Raw genomic sequence first — 20438 nt, forward strand, 5'->3', positions numbered from 1 at the left:
ACCCCTTTACACTTCCGTCCCCTTTACACCTCCACCTTTACACTTCCGTCCCTTACACTTCCGTCCCTTTACACCTCCAACCCTCACTTCCGTCCCCTTACACTTCGTCCCTTACACCCCCACCCCTTTACACCTCCGTCCCTTACACCTCCACCCCTTTACACTTGCCTCCTTACACTCCGTCCCTTTACACCTCCACCCCTTTTCACTTCCGTCCCCTTTACACCTTCCGTCCACCCCCCACCCATTTACACCTGCCCCACACCCGCCCCTTTACACCTCCACCCTCACTTCCGTCCTTTACTCCGTCCCTTACACCCCCACCCATTTACACCTCCGCCCCCTTCACCTCCGCCCCTTTACACTCCACCCCTTTACACCCATATGCTCTGCTTGGTGTCCCTAACCTTTGAGAATGTCCCTAACCTAACCTAACCTAACCTAACCTAACCTAACCTAACCTAACCTAACCTAACCTAACCTAACCTGTACAGAGGACGCGTCTTCCTATCCTATATGTGAGATCACAACAACAAGGGTGAGTCCTCTCCTTCCTCCCTCCTTCCTTCCTCCTTTCCCCTTCCCTTCCCTTCCTCTCCTCCTTCCTTCCTTCCTTCCTTCCTTCCTTCCTTCTTCCATTCCTTCCTTCCCCACACACCACACACCTCACCACCTCCACCACACACCTCTCTCCCTCACCACCCACCACACCTCTCCCACCACACTCCACCACACCTCCCTCACCCTCCACACACTTCACCCTCCACCACACTCTCTCTCACCACTCCACCACATAAACACAGCGTCTCCATCTCCCCACCAATACCCTCTCCCCTCACACCTCCACCACACTCTCCCTCACCACTCCACCACAATAAACACAGCGTCTCCATCTCCCACCAAGATTCAACCAATAATTGCATCTCCTCACGTGATCTTTCTCCTCCTGATATTGTCAATATCCTCCCCACCTAACTCGTCTCACCTGTACCGGTAAGATCTATGGATGCCTCACCTGTCTTGTAACCAAAGAATTTGATGTGTTTTTTTTTAAGGTTGGTGGGGTTAGTTACGTGAGGTAAAGTTCTGATTTAAAGTTTCACCAGTTCAATTTAAAGATTCAGAACCTCCTCCTTGAACTTTCACCCAATAAACTTTCAATGTAGGTAAAGTTTTAGAACGTAATCTTTAACTTTCATCTAAAAAAAAAAAAAGTTCAATTTAAGTAAAGATTCAGATCCTCGTCTTGAACTTTCACCCAATAAAGTTTCCATTTAAGTAAGTATCTAGATCCATGAACTTTGACCCCAAGTAAAAGTTTCCAATAAGGATTTTTTTTCCATCGTCTTGTACAGTCTATAATAATTCCCCTTCATATATTTCCTCTCACATTATATAAGGTGTTCTCCATTCGCTTCTCCAATTACCTGTTATCATATATTTTTTCTTTCATCAAGTTATCTAATTCTTATTTATTCCTTACTATGTCTTCATTTATTTGGGTTTTGTTATTATTATCCCTAAATAATAGACCGAGGTAACGAGATATTATTGTTTTTTTTACTAACTATATATCTCTAAATCGTTCCGTTTCATAATAATTCGTGTTTTTCCTTTGTCTTGCGGATGGAGACGCAATAGGGATCGTTCACATTATGACTTCAATTTATGGTAAAATGACTTAAAATTTATGGAAAAAAAAAATATTGAACGATGAGTTTTCTCTAATTTTCGATTTTCTATATCTGTTTCTTTTTTTTTTAATTCTTTCTAATTTTATTGACGTCTGTCTGTCTGTCTGTCTTTCTGTCCATTAATACCGTACCTCGTAAACAGACTTAAGGTCAGGTCAGGTCAGGTCAGGTCAGGTCGGGTCGGGTCGGGTCAGGACAGGTCAACATCAGGTCGGGTCAGTCGGGCTGGGCAGGCCGTCGGGTCGGGTCGGGTCGGCAGGTCAGGTCAGGTCAGGTCAGGTCAGGTCGGGTCGGGTCAGGTCAGGTCGGGTCAGGTCAGGTTAGCGCTATAGGTTATATTTTCTATTTAACGACTAAATATTCATACACTATCCCATAAATTTACTAAACCATATTTAACAAAATAATTGAGACACGAGCTGCATTGTCAGTCAAGAATTGTGATTTTAATTGAATCGTAAACAACATGACAGTTCACAGCTGAACCTTGTTGGCTTGTTTATACGTGTTGTTTATATTATGTCCTGTTTATATATGGACTGTTAATATATATACACTGTTTATACGTATCTTGCACTGTTTATATTATGCCCTGTTTATATACGGACTGTTTTATACGCTTGTCTACTGTTTATTCTCACACGAGCACCTGCCAACACCAACACGAGTGAAAGACAGTGCCTGCCGGATTCTATTCCACATGATAACATTATTGAACGCCAAAGCAGACGAACGATCGCCCGCCATTTGCCTACAGTGGCGAATAGGAGATGATTAGCCATTAATTCAACCCAATCTAACCTAACCCAACCCAGCCCAGCCCAACCCAACCCAACCCAACCCAACCCAACCCAACCCAACCACAACCCAACCCAAACCACAAGCCAACCCAACCCAACCCAACCCAACCCAACCCAACCACACAACCCAACCCAACCCAACCCAACCCAACCACAAACTCCAACCCAACCCAATCCAACCAAACCCAACCCAACCCAACTCCAATCCCAACCCAACCCAGCCCAGCCCAGCTCAACCCAACCCAACCCAACCTAACCCAACCCAACTCAGCCCAACCTAACCCAACCCAAACTAACCTAACCCAGCCCAGCCCAGCCCAGCCCAACCCAAATTCCCAACCCAACCCAACCCAGCCCAACCTAACCCAACCCAACCCAACCCAACCCAACCCAACCTAACCCGTCGACATTTCCCTTACATAGAAACCTCTTTTTTAGAAACCCAGAGACTCAAAACCACAAGAGACCTAAAAATTGGTCTCTGAAATAGCGTGTAGAAACGGCCGGGAGGTGAGTGGTGACGTCATGTTGGTCTGTCTGTCAGTAATTGGCTTAACAGGACGACCAGCCCCCAGAAACTTGATTACCGGAGACCACACTTTCCCCTCACCCAGACAGACTTTCCCCTCACCCAGACAGACTTTCTCCTTCACACAGACAGATCTTCCTCACCTAGATACTTTCCCTCACCCAGACAGACTTTCTCACCCAGACAGATCTTCCTCACCTAGACTGACTTTACCCTCACCTAGATACTTTCCCCTCACCTAGACAGACTTTCCCTTCACACAGACAGACTTTCCCCTCACCTAGATACTTTCCCCTCACCTAGACAGACTTTCCCCTCATACAGACAGGCTTTCCACTCCCCGAGACAGACTTTCCCCTCACCTAGAAGGACTTTCCCCTCACGCTTAGGAAAACTTTCCCCCTCAGTAGCCATCCACCAGCCACTTTCCCCTCGCCCGGACACTTTCCCCTCATCTATAAAGACATATCCCTCGACCTAACAAAGTTTCCCCTCAGACAGTCACTCTTTTTCCCCTCGGCTTAACACAGAACTTGTCCCGTACAGGTTCAGTAATAAGCCCTGGGTACAAAAAAAAAGGCAGGGAGCGGTGGCTGAGTGGTTAACAACACTCTCCTTGTGACCCTATGATCGTCAGTTCGAGCCCCACAACCAGCCAATGAGTAGGACGTCCCTAATCGACTCAGTTGCAACACCTAACGTTACAGTTTAGTGAAGAGCTGTCATGTGCAGTGCCGGATAAGGTATACCGTTATCTTTGTCTTTACTGCGAGGTCTCCATAGTGATATTAATGGGACGTCTAGCCTATTTCGCATTAATAGGTACGTTGTAAAATAGGCATGGGGTACAGTGATAGGCAGAGGGTAATAATAGGCAAGAGAGTATAGTAATAGGTAGATGATATAGCAAGAGGGTAGATTAATAGGCACGAGGTACTGTAATAGGAAGCGATATTGTAATAAGCAGGGAGTATTGTAATAGGCACGGGGTACAGTAATAGGCAGAGGGCAACAATGAAGTAATAGGGCCAAGGAATCAAAAGATCATTAATTGGCACACATGATGAAATGCAAAAAAAAATAGGCAAAAAAAAAAAACATGGCTACCTGCAGTTTCCAATTTCCTATCCAATTACACGCTGAGGTCTTCTAACACGGGGCGTAATTATACAAGCTAACTCGGGGAACGCGCCAACCTACACCCATTAGGTCAACAATAAAATAGGAAATACGAAAACACTAGGCAGAACAACATTACAACGAGCGATTCACCAATTTTCAGGGGTCGAATACCAATTTTCCTCAGTAAATGGGTTTTAAGAATGTTTCGTAACCACATGAGTACGATGGAAAATTCTTGAGTACGATTGCAGTCCACTGAGAACGATATTAATCCCTTTGAGTACGATAAAATCCAATTGAGTACGATAAAATCCAATTGAGTACGATAAAATCCAATTGAGTACGATAAAATCCAATTGAGTACGATAAAATCCCATTGAGTACGATAAAATCCCTTTGAGTACGTTAGTAATCCCCTTGATTACGATAACAACCCACCCGAGTACGACAAATTTGTCCTCATATAAAGCTATATTAACCTCTCGAGTACGGTGACACTGTAATCAAGTACTTAAGACGTCGTACTCAAAGACGTTATGCAAGAGATTAGTCCATTATATCAAAGTCCGTTAAATAGAAATTCGTTATATAGAGGTTACATAATGTTCCTGTCCACCAACACTATATTTTATTCGGCTATCCAATAAGCTATGCAATCTATCCCAGCTATCCAATATGTATTATGCTTCAGTAACCTAGTGGATAAAATTTTTCCTACCACTGTATATTTTGTCCAGACTAACCCAGCTTGTATTTTATCCAGATTAACCAAATGCATGTTTTGTCCATCCTAATCCAAGGTATATTTTGTCCAGGTTACCCAATTAGTATGTTTTCCAGGCTACCCAATTTATATTTTCTCCACACCACCCAATTTATATTTTGTCCAGACTACTTAATTCTGACCAAACTACCCAATGTATATATTTCTTAAAACTCAAATATTTACCACGAAAAAAAAAATATACTCTCCCATGTTATTTACTGAAAAAAAAACTCTTTACATATGAATAACAGCAACAATACGGTTAAAGCAACTAAATAACACGAGTCTAAGTACATTCATAACTACCCCATCAAACGACTTATACCCCACAAAAGGTTCAACAAAATCTATGAACATTACAGCGTCGTGATAACAGGGTGAGTGAGTGAGTGAGTGAGAAAAAAGGTGATAAAGAGAAAATCAAAGAAGAGGAGAATATGATGAGACGAGAGATAGAACAATTCTCTGTCTCTCTGTCTCTCTCTCTGTCTCTCTGTCTCTCCTACGTCCGTCTGTTTGTGTATCTGTCATGGGGAAGGTAATATTAATTTAGGGTTCCTTTGTGTTAACTCCTGGGAATTAGTTTGAGAGGTTGAGCTTCGCCTCTGTAATATTCTTAGCGTATAGCGATTTCCCTTGAGAGTTAGCTGGACACACACGGAGACGCACACAACGGAGACGCACACAAAACACACACACACACACACACACACACGGAGACACACACACGGAGACGCACACGGGAGACACACACGACACACACACACACACACACACACACACACACACACACACACACACACACGCATACACACACACGGGAGACGCACACACACACATACAGAGCACACACACACACACACACACACACACACACACACACACACACGGAGACGCACACACAGACGCACACACACACAACGGAGACACACACACACACACACACACACACACACACACACACACACGGAGACGCACACACACACATACGGAGACGCACACACACACACACGAAGAAGCAGACCAATTAACTACCTTCAATACACCTTATAATAAACTAATTATTAACCTCAGGTGTGTATTGGAGCAGGTGATGGCAGGTTACTCTTGACACTCCTTTGTTGAGAACCTCGTTTGTCTGGCCTCTCCTTGTTTATTGTTTGTTTTTCCTTGTTTGTTCTCTCTCTCTCTCTCTCTCTCTCTCTCTCTCTCTCTCTGAACGGACAAACAAACACACAAACAAGGCCACACAGCAAAACAACAACCAGCCAATCAGAGATGAGCAAGCTACGTAGGGCGTCCAATCACGTATCGTTGCCATTTTTTTCCCGACCAATAAGCACAGGCGATGGTAATTCAATCAGAAATCTGAGGACAGTGACACATCGCGGGGGGAGTGAGGGGGTGAGGGGAGAGGTGAGGGATGAGGGGGGGGGAGGGGAGAGGGGTGAGTGAGAGGGAGAGGGAGGGTCCTTCTACACCCTCGTCAGGTTCTTTAGGATGAAAAAAATGAAAACTAATTTAGTGTCCGTCAGTCCTAGCAGCCACTTACGAACACCTCCTGGCCCCTAACCTAACCAGAGGAGGGAGAGAATGGAGAGAGGGAGAGAGAGAGATGGAGAGGAGAGGGGAGAGGAGGAGGGGTAGGAGCGCTAAGACCTGGAGTAAACACTTGAACGTGTCTCGGCATGACCTGTAACATGATCCCAACCCTTGGTAAACACCCTCCTGTACCACACCTGTACCACACACCCCTCCTGTACCACCCTCCTGCACCACACCCTCCTGTACCACACCTGTACCACACCCTCCCGTACCATACCCTCCCCAGCCCACACCTGTACCACCCCCCTGTACCACACCCTCCACACACCCCTCCTGTACCACATCCTCCTATACCACACCCTCCTGTACCACACCCTCCTGTACCACACCCTCCTATACCACACCCTCCTGTACCACACCCTCCCCACCCACCCTCACCCTACCACACCCTAACTGTACCACACCCTCCTGCCACCACACACCCTCCTGTACCACACCCTCCCCGTACCACACCTATACCACACCCCTCCTGTACCACCACACCCTCCCGTACCATACCCTCCTGTACCACACCTATACCATACCCTCCTGTACCACACCCTTCTGTACCACACCCTCTCGTACCACACCCTCCTGTACCACACCTGTACCACACCCTCCTGTACCACACCCTCCTGTACCACACCTATACCACACCCTCCTGTACCACACCCTCCTGTACCACACACACACACACTATAGACAACAAACTTGACTGGAAGGCCCATGTAAATGACACAGTCAAGGCAGCCTCGTACCGTCTCTACATGCTGCGAAGACTTAGGTCACTTGAGACACCCACGCCAGAGCTGAGGACCATCTACAACGCCTTTATTCTCCCCAAACTAACGTATGACTCACCAGCTTGGTCGTCTTCTCTCAACGCCACCCAACAACGTCAGCTAGAGAAGGTACAGAAAAGGGCCTGCAGAATCATGCTCGGCGCAGAATACTCCGGCTACAACAACGCTCTCTCCACCCTGGAAATGCCATCCCTCAGTGACCTCCACCACCAAGCACTGGCAAGGTTTGGGAGGAGACTACTGCACCACCCACGCCATCGCCACCTCCTGCCCCCCACCCACCTCGCGCAGTCCGCCACTACAGCAAAATTCAGCCCATCAGAGCCAGCACCGATAGATATAAGAACAGCACCATCCCATCTATTGCTAAAATAATAAACAACTCCTGATTTATGTACTGTACAGCCCTGTAAATGTATTCAATGCATATTATATCATTATGTCTAAATCAAATGTAAGTCTGTATATTTTCAGCCACCGACTGCAACTCTATTAATAAACCGTTTATTATTATTATTATTATTATTATTATTATTATTATTATTATTATTATTACGTAAGTTAGGTGAGGTTAAATTATATCAGGTTAAGTTAGGGTATATTAGATCAGGTTAGGTTAGACCCGGTTAAGATAGGATAAGATAGGTTGGTTTAGGTTAGATCAGGTTAAGATAGGTTAGGTTAGGTTAACATTAATAAGACTCACCTTTAAATGACTGATAAAAGAACAGGATGAAAGAGCAGTGAAGTGATCGTCAGAGGAGGCTGGTGTGAGAGTCTCAAGGAGTCTGTATTTAAGCTGAGTCATTAGGAGCACACGAGTCTGAGGAGGCCGGGAGGATTAAGACTCAAGTGAACTGTGAGATGATGTGGTCGTACACTGAGTGGAGGTGGAGAGACTCATGGTGTGTGTGTGTGTGTGTGTGTGTGTGTGTGTGTGTGTGTGTGTGTGTGTGTGTGTGTTCTTTCCACCCTTGTTTACATACGGTTAACAAGTGGAAGATGGAGAATTCAATTAGGTGAATGGTGGTAGAAAACAGCTGTAGTGAAGGTTATCTGACACACACACACACACACACACACACACACACACACACACACACACACACACACACACACACACACACACACACACACGTCCACTGTATATTAACACACCACCATCAAGGTCCCTCCTTCCAGACAACACCACCACCACCACCACACTCCCTCACCACCACCACCACCCTCCCCACCACCACCACCTCCCCCACCAACACACCACTCCCCCACCAGCAGCCACAACAACAGAGGGAATTCACCTTGACACAATCAATTAACAGCACGTGCCAGTGATACGATCACTGTCATGCCGGACAGGACAACATCCTTCCTGGTAGTTGATGGCAAATCAACCCTGCCCTCCTGACTCCTACCCGGCCCCTGTGACTTGCCTTAACGTGCGTCTGTCACAACCACACCACCACACCACTGCCACCACACCACCACTATAACACACCACCACACCACCACACCATCTACCACACCACCACACCACCACTATACCACACCACTACACCACCACGCCATCTACCATACCACTACACCACCACACCACCACTATACCACACACACCACTACACCACCACACCATCTACCACACCACTACACCACCATCACCACACCATCTACCACACCACAATGGCTGCTGCCCCAACCACACTAGTGAAATTGCTCGTTGAATGATTAATGTGATCAATCTTCCTCAGTATTCTCATTTCACCTGACAATGAGTATCCGACCATCTTCACTACTCGTATTGTCTGTCCACCAATGAGTATCTTCAAAATATTCCTCTTATTGTGGCTATTCCCGATTTTGTCCACCCATTCCCGATTTTGTCCACCCATTCCCGATTTTGTCCTCCTATTCCCGATTTTGTCCACCCATTCCCGATTTTGTCCTATTCCCGATCTTGTATTTCCCATTCCAGAACTCCGCCACCACCACCAACCACTACCACCATTTCCACCTCCACCACTACTACCACCTCTACCACAGTTAGATTTAATTAGGTTAGGTTAGGGGGCCAATTAAGCACCTTCACCTGATAATCAAACACCCTAACAGTAACCTAACCCCACCTCCAGGTGTTTGAATCATCAGGTGAAATAAATAAAGGTGACAATGCTCTGTCTGTCTGTCTGTCTGTCTGTCTGTTTTCTCTCTCTTTATTTACTCTGAAAAACACTGTCCACCAACACCTCTCTCCCCCCCCTCTCTCTCTCTCTCTCTCTCTCCTCCTCGACTGCCTCCCACCCCACAATGGCCGCCACCCCGGTTAACAACCTCGCCTGGGGCCATCAGTTCTTCAATAGCTTTTATTACACACGCTCTGTCCCTCCCTTCATATGCCAATCAGATTTTTTTTCCTCCAGTGACATCTACCAATCAGAATTTTTCCTCTAGTGACATCCGCCAATCAGAATTTTTCCTCTGGGGTAACATCTGCCAATCAAATTTATCCTCCGACACTGACATCTAACAGTCAATACCAACACAAATCTAAAGTCTGATCCCAACACTAAGTACAATAACGATATACCATTATATCACTGGACATATAATATACCAAATACTATGTTCTGACTATCGTCACTACAACCCTACAATATTTTCTAACATTTATACAATAAGATAACACACCTGTACACCTGTAATCCAATTAATAATAACTTTACCTGTCTAACACACCTGTACACCTGTCATCCAATTAATAATAACTTTACCTGCCAAACACACCTGTCAAACACCTTTACCTATGAGCCACGTACCATGCCGTTTCTCACACTAATTTGCATCGTAATTACACTCGTATTTACTCGTCGGCAACTCAAATTGACTCTTGCTCAGGAGACAGGTGTTAATTAATTACTCACACGATACCCGCTGGCGACGGCTCTCCAACACTCACACGGGGCTCAACATCACAGAGTCAGGTCTTAAAGCACAAGGCAACGTTATCTTCCCCCTGACACTTACCTGAATAAAATAGAAAATTATTAATATTATATGAAGAATGATACACAAAAAACAATGCCTCGCAAGAATACGCCCACTCGCCATCCTCCACATTCCACTCATCCACACTCCACACTCCACACCACCACCCTCAATACTCCACTCCCCACTACACTAACCCAATACATTACCTGAACTAATAAATAAATTCACTCCAACAAAATCACGCCAAAATTTATAAAAAAAATTACAATGTATTTTTATTAACCCAATACCATATACCGAAAAAAATCACATTGGTAATTTAGCGATCGCAATTACTACATGCAAATAGAGTAGTGTAATGAAAAAAATAATAATTAAAATGCTAATGTATACAGAAAAAACATATTTTAGGACATGTAAATAAATGCTGTTTCAACCTAACCTAACCCACTAACCTAACCTAAGGCATAAACCACGTCAAAACAACAATTATAACAATAACATCATCAACAACAACAACAACAACAACAACAACAACAACCACCAACAACAACAACAACTGCTATTTATTCAACACAGACTTTGAAGCTGGTTGGTTACTGACGCCATGGTTTGGATCATTGTGGATAGTTAAAAAAAATGTTGACACTCAGGTAAATTAAATAAAGTCAAGGTGATATAATTTATTTCAATTATCACCTGGATCCCCACACACACACACATTCACTTCCCCACTCCTTCCACACCCCCACTCCTCCCCATCCTCCCACACCCCCTCCACTTCCACACAGCATCAACACCTTACCTTATTTTTTGCTTTAGTTCATTAATCATCATGAGTTACTCCCTGTAGTCCCACATCTAACGTAGACAAGAGAGAGAGACGCTGATGTAAACAAACTAATTGCTTGGATTACACGGTGTTTGCTTCAAGTCAACAAATATGAGTAGTGTGTGTTTACGTCTCTGTCTTTTGTGAGTCTTATGAACCAAGAGAGGGATTACAGTATTATAATTTAGCAAGTTATTGAAGAAATTACGTAAAAATATTAAATTACTTTGTTATACTTTGCTGTTGAGGATATACAGCAAAAATTCGATACGTGATTATACATTAGTTAATTATTGAAGAAATATAACAAAAATAAGCTACGTGAATAATACATTAATAAGTTACTGAACAATTACGTATTTGCAATCAGCATTTAATGTGTCCTTATTTCTGGTAAGTACAAAATAAATACAAAGAATCAGAGGAATGTCCAGTTAAAGTGATTGTGGCGTCAAAAATGCCCAGTTAAGGTACTACGGTGTTAAAATGCCCAGTTAAAGGCACTGTAGTGTTCCTGTTACTTTCGGCATTGAAGTCTCCAATCTGAACTAGGACACATCGTCACCCAAGACTTTATAAAATCTAACACCCGATCGCCAAATCTGACAAAAATGGCCAATTCAGACAAATTTTGGCCCAAACGGACAATTATGGCCAAAGCTGACAACACCATTCTCTCCTCCACCACCACCACCATCTTTCCCCACCATCATCACCACCATCTTCCCCCCACCACCATCACCACCATCTTCCCCACCACCACCATCTTCCCCCACCACCACCACCAACATCTTCCCTCCATCACCACCTCCACCACCATCAGTCCTCCAACTCTCCTACCCCCCCTACCAACACCCTCCAACACCACCCTCCCACCACCAGTCCTCCAACTCTCACTACCCCACCCCTACCACCACCACTCTCAACACCACCCTCCACCACCAGTCCTCCAACTCTCACTACCCCCCTACCAACACCACCCTCAACACCACCCTCCACCACCACCAGTCTTCCAACTCTTCACTCCCCCCTACCCACCACCACTCTCCAACACCACCACCTCCATCACCACCCCTCCAACACAGTCATTAAGGGCGTTAGTAAAGGGTCCAACAGTCTGGTGGAACTCGACATCTTTGTTTAATTAATACAGGTGAGAGAGAGAGGAAGAGGAAGAAAATCACACGCACATAAATATACAGACGTTCACAACACATCTCGTCCACCATCACAACAAACTGAGAGATCCAAGTTTTCTTTGAGGATGAGAAAGCTGAGAGACTGACGGGAGGAGGGAATGAGGAGGAAAACCGACGGAAGAGGGAGGAGGAGGAGGCAGCAGGGGAGGAGGCAGCAGGGGAGGAGGAGGAGGAGGCAGCAGGGGAGGAGGCAGCAGGGGGAGGAGGCAGCAGGGGAGGAGGAGGAGGCAGGGGAGGAGGAGGAGGCAGCAGGAGGAGGCGAGGTTGAGCAATAGGGAGGCCCTTTGATCAGTGGCCTTAGAAGGTGCCCGAGGAGGACCTAAGGCGAGCTGAGACTATACTTGAGGAGGTACTGAACGTCTCTAGGTAGTTAGGGACACACTAAGCAGCCTGGGGGGCTCCTTAACCTGTCTGGAGATGCCCTGAAGTGCCCTGAAGCCACCTGAAATGCCCTGAAATGCCCTGAAATGCCCTAGACCTGCCTGAGAATATACTCTCTCTCTCTCGCTCGCTCTCTTTCTCTCTCTCGCTCTCTCTCTCTCTCTCTTTCTCTCTCTCTCTCCCTCTCTCTCTTCGCCTTTAACAGCATTCCACAGGCTTCGAATTGCTGCATCCACCTTCGCACACATGACTGCTCGCACACACACACACACACACACACACACACACATGATCGTATGGTAATGCGTACAAAGGCCTAGTAATAAGTACTTAACATATCAACTTTATACTAAAGTTCCTGACACAGAGTAAAAACGTCATACCATTCACTTTATCAGCCATTAACCTAACCTAACCCAACCAAACCTAACCTAACCCAATCAAACCTAACCTAACCCAACCAAACCTAACCTAACCCAATCAAACCTAACCTAACCCAACCCAACCAAACCTAACCTAACCCAACCAAACCTAACCCAACCAAACCTAACCTAACCTAACCTAACCAAACCTAACCTAACCCAACCAAACCTAACCTAACCCAATCAAACCTAACCTAACCCAACCAAACCTAACCTAACCCAATCAAACCTAACCTAACCCAACCCAACCAAACCTAACCTAACCCAACCAAACCTAACCCAACCAAACCTAACCTAACCTAACCTAACCAAACCTAACCTAACCCAACCTAATTTAGGTTAACGTAACCTAACTTACCGAACACACCAAACTGACCAGCCACATCTAACCTAATCCCCCCCCCCACCAAGGAGAGCGTTAGGGTGTCTAATCTACAGGTAAAATAAGCTGGGATATCTACAGGTGAAATAAGCTGAGGTGTCTAATTTCCAAGTAAAATAAACTTCAGATGAAATAAGCTTTGGTGTCTAATATTCGGGTAAAATAAGCTGGGGTATCTACAGGTAAAATAAGCTGGGGTATCTAATCAACAGGTAAAATAAGATGGGGGTATCTACAGGTAAAATAAGCTGGGGTATCTACAGGTAAAATAAGGTGGGGCATCTAATCAACAGGCAAACAAGCCAGCATTCACAGGTAAAATAAGCTGGGGTATCTAATCAGGCAAATAAGCTGGGTATCTTACAGGCAAAATAAGCTGGGGTATCTACAGGCAAAATACTGGGGTATCTACAGGTAAAACAAGTTGGGGTATCTACAGGCAAATAAGCTGGGGTATCTACAGGTAAAAATAAGCTGGGGTATCTACAGGTAAAATAAGCTGGGTATCTAATCAACAGGTAAAAAATAAGGTGGGGTATCTATTATAAAATAAGGTGGGCATTCAAGGGTGGTAAAATAAGCTGGGGTATCTACAGGTAAAATAAGGTGGGGCATCTAATCTCCAGGTTAAATAAGATGTTAGGTGACCGAGGTCTAGACTGTTATCCTTCACATCATGCAAATTCGTCTACAGGTCTCGGGAAGAGCCAAGTTTTCCTCCCCACAAACGACCTCCTTTTAAAAGCTAAACTGACTTAACTTTCCCGGAGTTCTTGTTAATCTGAAGAGTCTTGCCTTCCTAAATCCTGTCCTCACTTAACCCCCACCCCCCCAGCCTCCCCAGCCCCCACGTGAGGACTCTCTCTCTCTCTCTCTCAAGACGAGGTACAAACTCGCAAAGAATCCTACGGGTTTTTTTTCACCTTAACTCAGACTTAAGACGAGGCTGCATCTCTCATTAAGGCAGAGTCACAGTACAAATCCAGAACCTTTCACTGTCCCTTCGTTTAATTGGTCCACTTGGAGATGCCTTAACCAATGATGCGACGTCCAATAATCACAGCTCTTTTTGACGTCCAATAATCACAGCTCGTTTTGTTCCGTAGTTTAAATGGACCAATTGGAGACGCTCTTACATCTCCACATGGGGAAGCAAAACATAACACAGGAAACTTGGGAGAATTCTGACCCTACCTCCTCCCTTGACCCTCTTCCTCCTTCCCTGACCTCCCTCTTTCTTCCCAGCCTCCCCTCCCTCTTCCTGACTCTTCTCCTCCTTCTCTAAACCCTTACTTCCTTTGATCTTCCCCCCCTCCCCCCTGAACCCTCTCTGCTCTTCCTCCTCCTCCTCTTCCCCTGGGCCGTAGACACCCACATATTGACTCGAGTTACGAATCTATGTTTGAGAACTCTTAAGAACCTTCCACCTTGCTCTGATTGTGCTGTGACCTCATCAAATATTGCCTCAGCGTCTTGTCTCAGGATGAGTAAACTGACCAGCTTCTCACCACCATTAATGTGACTCACCAAGACCCCGTGATTAATCTAATGGTTCATATCACCATTAACGAGAGGAACCAGGACCCAATCACCATTAACGTGACTCACCAAGACCCCGTGATCAATCTAATTGTATAAGGGGAAGATAATGAGGATAATAACAGAAAATATTGTTTGGTTATGAGTAATAAGAGGTAGGTCCAGCATTATGGCGATGACAACTGTAACAATGTCATTCACCTCGGTAATAATCACACTGGTAATAACGATGGTCATTATAACAACATTACTGGCATATTAAACTTGATGAGAAAACAGTGGAGGTATTTAAGTCAATATATGAATGATCTACGAGCTGACCAGGACAAAGGACCAACACCTCAACCAGGCCATGACCTAGCTTGTGGGCTGCTGCTTCTGTTAACACCTCGTTCAGACTGACATAGAAACACCTTGCACTTGGTCCCATATCACCCCATGTTGTAAATACCAGAGGAGTTAAGTGGCTTTGATAACGTTCTCGATTCTCTATGTTATTCTCTGTTATTGTCGTTCTCGTTCCTCCTGTGTGCAGCATTGAGGGACAGGTTAAAATGGCATGCGGTCAGAGGATCAAAGATTCTGGTGTTAAAGAAGAGGGCTTGGTTGTGAGTTATGAGTTGTGAGTTATGAGTTGTGAGTTGTGAGTTGTGAGTTATGAGTTGTGAGTTGTGAGCAGAGTTATGGAGTTGTGAGTTAAGTGAGTTATGAGTTGTGAGTTGTGAGTTATGAGCAGGAGGCTGTGAAAGGTGAGTGAGTTATGAGTTGTGGTGTTATGAGTTATGAGTTGTGAGTTATGAGTTGTGATTTGTGAGTTATGAGTTATGATAGAGTTATGAGTTATGAGTTATGAGTTGTGAGTTATGAGTTATGAGTTGTGAGTTATGAGTTGTGAGTTATGAGTTGTGAGTTATGAGTTGTGAGTTATGAGTTGTGAGTTATGAGTTGTGAGTTATGAGTTGTGAGTTATGAGTTGTGAGTTGTGAGTTGTGAGTTATGAGTTGTGAGTTGTCTGCCGTTCTGTTGTAATGAAACGTCGAATTTTACGTTGTTCGTTAGTGTCTACATTACTGGCCGCATTTTGAGCTAGTACATGATGATTGAGGGCTGATGCTGCTGCTACTACTACTACTACTACTACTACTACTACTACTACTACTACTACTACTACTACCATTGCAGGAGGCCAGGATCACCACCACCACCCCAGGAAGAGATTTAAGGGGAGGATAAAGGGAACATGATCACAGGAGATGAGTCACCAAAACGAACCATTAAGACAAGGTGGTATGACTATGTCCAGGTAATGTTACTTTATTGTGCCCGAGAGACTGTTGGTAATGTTGCCAGGTGAGGGAGGTGAGGTGAGGGAGGTGGGGGAGGTGGTGGGGGAAGGAGGGAGAGGTGGTTCGGGAGGGGGAGTGGATTAGTTGTAATAGGTCCCTTGCTTATTGAACCAAACCATTAGGATTTCTGTGTACTGCATTAGAACCAAGAGTCAACTATAATGGGGGTCACCTGAAGATTAGACGGCTTGTTTCACCTGAACGCTAATGGGGTTAGGTTAGGTTAGGTTAGGTTAGGTTAGGTTAGTAAATCTTAAGTTAAACTAAGCTAGAGAGAGGATAATCTTCAGGTGGTCTCAGTAACGTTAGGAAGGAACAGGTCTAGCCGGTGACCATTGAGGCAGTGGTCCCCGGGTGACTGTGTGGACCAACGACCGAGTTATCGCCTTTAACTTAACCTGAGCAAAGAAAAAAGATTTGGAAACTGTGAACTGTGTCATGTTCGTCCATGAATCAGGCAGGACGGCGCGGGGCCCAGCAGTACACCGGCCATGTGTGACACTGTGGGACTGTATCTCATGTGGCACTGTATCCCGTCATTTAGTGCCATATCCCGTAATATAGCACTATAACCCCGAGTTTGGCACCATCCTGTCATGCGGCACTGTATATCCCAAAATATAGCACTATATAACCTCGAGTTTGCACTGTATCCCGTCATTTAGTGCCATATCCCGTAATATAGCACTATAACCCCGAGTTTGGCACTGTATCCTGTCATGCGGCACTGTATCTCATCATGTGGCATTGTATCCCGTAATATGGCACTATTCTCCCTGCTTTGGCACTTCTATTGGCGTGTAATACCCAAGAGGCACCCCAAAGCTCGCCTGGCACTGAACGCTTAAACCCGGGTGTGGAAGGCGAGTTTGTTGAGGGCAATAGAGACCCTAATATAACCCTGATATTAGTACTTGGTGAGGCCAGGCGACGACCACACCATCACTACACCACACCATTACTCCACACTACACCATCACTATAGGTCATCGTGGGTCTTGTACAGGTCACCACCATCCATCACCACACTAGAGTTTCACCATATCTTTAACCACGAGTCAGAGCAGCGATAAAATAGCTTTGTTCCTTCACTTTATCACCTGACTGCGAACCCTTACCTCACCTAACCTAACCTAACCTAACCATGTCTCCTGACCAGACCAGTGTGGCATTCCTACCAACAACCTTCGTCCCTACACTTACTCCCGCTAAGGTAATCTTGAGTTAACTTGTGTGGTGAAATGTTGTCGTCCATATTTCAACACTTTATCCGGGTTAAGTGAGGTAGTTTAAACCCGGGATTAGTGTGAACCTTGAATTTTGGTGGGATATTTGATCTATCGAATATAATAATGTTGTTTTTTTTCAACACACACACACACACACACACACACACACACACTTATTAAATCATCTGAAACAACATGATAAGACTCCAAAACCCAACTTCAAACTGACACATTATCATGATATCCTGTCTGTATGATAGGATGGTCACATGATAGGATGATAACATGATAGGCTGATGGCATGATATGATGATAACATGATATGATGATAACATGATAGGATAACACGGTAAGATGATAACACGATAACATGATAGGATGATAACACGGTAAGATGATAACACGATAACATGATAACACGATAGGATGATAACATGATAGGATGATAGCGGTTGAAAAAAATCCATCACGCCAGATATACAAATCAGCTTAAACTTAGTAATACCAACGTGAGACTTAAAAACTAAATATCCTGGTGAGTATAGTTTTAAAAAGGCCACATTATCCAGTTGGTTCTAAAGCTGTAAACATGGATCGTGTTTTATTCTACAAATTCTGATGCGCAAGAGTTGGAAAAAAGTTTGTTTAAGCTGGGATTGGCAACTCTCTCTCTCTCTCTCTCTCTCTCTCTCTCTCTCTCTCTCTCTCTCTCTGAATAGTGGGATAAGAGAGAAAAGAACTTCTTACTGTCATTGAAAGAGTATGTATGTATGTATGTATGTATGTATGTATGTATGTATGTATGAAACAGAGATAGAGAAACCAGTAAGAACACATTATTTATACAGTAATTTATCCCTTTATAACAAAAAAATCCAATATATTTTAAATTCTCACCACATTGCTACGAGTAGATGGAATGAGACACCAATACCCGAGATGGTGGCCCTATTCAGACCCTCCCTTGATTGAGAGTGGGACCTGTTTCTGAAAGGGGCCGGGAAGGGGTGAATCAGGGCCGGGAAGGTGAATCAGGACCGAAGGGGGGTGAATCAGGGCCGGGAAGGGGTGAATCAGGCCAGGAAGGGGTGAATCAGGGCCGGGAAAGGGTGAATCAGGGCAGGAAAGAGGTGAATCAGGGCAGGAAGGGGGGTGAATCAGGGCCAGAAGGGGTGAATCAGGCCGGAAGAGGGGTGAATCAGGCCGGGAAGGGTGAATCAGGCCAGGAAGGGGGTGAATCAGGGCCGGGAAGGGGGTGAATCAGAGCCCTCCCTTTTCAGCGCTTCAGTATATCTATTTCTGAAGGAGCTGAACCCCTGAATCTGATAGCTGTTTAAACCCCTGAATCTGACAGCTACCAACCTACCAAAGTACAAGCACCATCCTGAAATCTATACCTGTACCTGTACCTGTATTAATTGACATAAGATTACCTGTGTAGGGACTAGTGAAGCCTTAACAGCGTCACTACCAGCAGAAATAAACTTACCTGGCCAATGCATACTCAATTAAGGTGACAAACCAGGTGTGGAAGGAGTCATTTGTAACCCAATAGTAACAAGGAAAACATGGGTACATGGAGGTTGGGTTGGGTTGGGTTGGGTTGGGTTAGGTTGGGTTGGGTGGTTGGGTCGGGTTAGTTGAATTGGGTTGGGTTGGGTCAGGTTAGGTCGGGTCGGGTCCAGGTTGGGTCAGGTCGGGTCAGGTTAGGTTGGGTCGGGTTGGGTTGGGTTAGGTTAGGTTGGGTCCGGGTCGGGTTGGGTTGGGTTGGGTTGGTTGGGTTGGGTTGGGTTGGGTTGGGTTGGGTCAGGTTAGGTCAGGTCAGGTAATCCAGGGTCGGGTCGGTCGGGTCCGGGTTAGGTTAGGTTGGTTGGGTTGGTTTGGTTTGGGTTGGGTTGGGTTGGGTTGGGTTGGGTCGGGTCGGGTCGGGTCGGGTCGGGTCAGGTCCGGGTTGGGTTGGATTAGGTCAGGTCGGGTCAGGTTGGGTTGGGTTGGGTTGGGTTGGGTTGGGTTGGGTTGGGTTGGGTTGAGTTGGCTTGGCTTGGCCGGGTTGGGTTGAGTTGGGTCGGTTGGGTTGGGTTTGGTTGGAGAATAAAACTTATACCATTATTGGCTAACATAACTAAACCGCCCTAAGGTGAAATAAATTAATTATATCCGACCCGCAGGACTGGCCGATATATATCAAGGCTTCTCCGGGAGTCACGCGCCGCCCACCACCACAAGAAGCAATTACGACTAAGAGGAGGGGGTCTGGCACCTCACCTCCTCCCCCCCCTCCCACGGATCTAACCTCCTCCCTCACCCCCTCACCTCACTCCCTCACCCCCTAACCTCGCTCCCCTCACCCCCTCCTAACCTCCTCCCCTCACCCCTCTAACCTCCTCCCTCACCCCCTCTAACCTCCTCCCTCACCCCCCCCCCCCTAACCTCTCCCTCACCTCCTCTAACCCCTCACTCCCTCCCCCCCTCTAAACCTCCCTCCCTCACCCCTCTACCTCCACCCCTCACCCCCTAACCTCACTCCCTCACCCACCCCTAACCTCCCCTCCCTCCCCCCTCTAACCTCCTCTCCCCCCCTAACCTCCCTCCTCCCCCTAACCTCCTCCCTCCCCACCCCCCCTCTAACCTCACTCCCTCCCACCCCGTCCCCTCCTCCCCTCCCCCCCTCTAACCTCACTCCCCTCCCCCCCTCTAACCTCCTCCCTCACCCCCTCTAACCTCACTCCCTCCCCCCTCTAACCTCCTCCCTCACCCCCCTCCCTAACCTCCTCCCCTCACCCCCTCTAACCTCCTCCCTCACCCCCCTCTAACCTCCTCCCTCC

Source organism: Homarus americanus, unplaced genomic scaffold (genome assembly GCF_018991925.1).
Source record: "Homarus americanus isolate GMGI-L3 unplaced genomic scaffold, GMGI_Hamer_2.0 scaffold25166, whole genome shotgun sequence".
NCBI lineage: Eukaryota > Metazoa > Arthropoda > Malacostraca > Decapoda > Nephropidae > Homarus > Homarus americanus.